This window comes from Octopus bimaculoides, chromosome 14 (genome assembly GCF_001194135.2).
Source record: "Octopus bimaculoides isolate UCB-OBI-ISO-001 chromosome 14, ASM119413v2, whole genome shotgun sequence".
Taxonomy (NCBI): domain Eukaryota; kingdom Metazoa; phylum Mollusca; class Cephalopoda; order Octopoda; family Octopodidae; genus Octopus; species Octopus bimaculoides.
Window position 1 is genome coordinate 30,125,795 of NC_068994.1, and position 1,723 is coordinate 30,127,517.

Here is a 1,723-nt window from a genome sequence, read left to right on the forward strand (position 1 = left end):
TATATATATATATATATATATATATATATATATATATATATATGTATGTACATTTACATTTATAGTTCTTAAATGAAGACGGAGAAGACTACATCTCCAGAAAAGAACTATCTATAATAAATACATGGGTATATATGTATGTATGTGTGTAAGTATGATGTATTTTATGCATAAGACATGTGTTCATTCATGTTCCTGATAAGTATTGCACTTCAAATGAATATGCCACCTTGGTAATTAGAGGGCAATGTTTCCAATTCTACATTATAGGAAGGGACAGGCCCATACCTATCAGGAGGTAAATGGGGAAGGGTGTTAGTATTAGTAATGTTACAATTTCATTTTTGGTTTTGTTGTTGAAAATGGTGCTGCTACTTATTCTTGTTCAATTGCTGTTTTTTTCTTTACTGCTGTTGGTACTGTTAATGCTGTTTTATTGCTGTTCTGTTTTTACTGCTGCTGCTGTCTGTTTTTGTTGTTTGACTGCTGTTGTTGCTGTATTTTACAGTTGTTACTGTTTTTACTGCTACTGTTTTTTGTGGCTTTACTGCTGCTGTTTCTGTTTTTATTGCTGTCAATGCTGTTTTATTGCTGTTATTTGTCTTTGCTGCTGCCATTTCTGGGGGAGTTTTGGATGTTTTATTGCTGCTGTTTCTGTTTTACTACTGTTGTTGTTGTTGTTGGTTTAGTGCTGCTGCTGCTGTTGTCATTTAATTATTGCTGCCATTACTATTATTGAATTACACTCCCTGCAATCGCATTCATTGCTACAGCTCAAGATGTTGTAGTTGTTACAATTACTGCAAGGATGTTGCAAATGCAGCAGTTATTGTTGTTGTCATCACTTCCAACCTGTTGATACTAGCCATTGTTGATGACATCAGTTGTTGCTTTTATCTCTGCTGGTGGTGTTATTGCAGTTGCTGTTGTAGCTCTTATTTCTATTGTCACAGCTGCTATTTCTAGCACTGCAGCTGCTGTTTTGGCTCTTAACATATTTGCAGTTATTCTTTAAAGTGCTGCAGTTGTCTTTCAGTTTACTGCAGTCATTTTCTATTTTACAAATGCAGCAGCTGTATCTTAGTGTCACTTTTATACTGCAACTGCAGCTGTCATTATTTTCCTCCTGTTATAAGTAAGTTTTCTGCAGCTCACAAGCTGCAGCTAATAATGCAGTTGTTGTTCATACTGTGTTAGGTTGTTACGAGTAGAGAGCTTGCCATAAGTGATTGCTCACTTGGGAGGAGTATTCTTTCATGTTTTTGTAAGAAGAACTTTTCAGAAAGTTGTTCTGCATGAATGACATTGCAGCTGGGGTGGCATGCGGGTGGGGATGGGAATGGTTGTTGTGGTGAGCATTTCGGAACTGAGCGTGCGTTCGCTTGTGCCTTTGCAGCTTGTCTGTGCGAGCGAACTGCTTGCCACATGCCTCACAACTGAACGGTTTCTCGCCGGTATGAGTCCTCTTATGGATCTGCAAAGTGTCTCGTCTCGCAAACTGTTGGATGCAGTAGTCACAGCGGAATGGTTTCTCAAAGGTATGGGTCCTTTTGTGACAAATGAGTGTGTCGCGACGGGCAAAACGATCTCCGCAGACATCGCAGGCGAAGGCCTTCTCGCCAGTATGCGTTCGCTTGTGGATCTGCAGAGTGTCACCGCGGGCAAACTGCTGAATGCAGAAGTCGCAGTGGAAGGGTTTCTCGCAGGTGTGTGTCCTCCTATG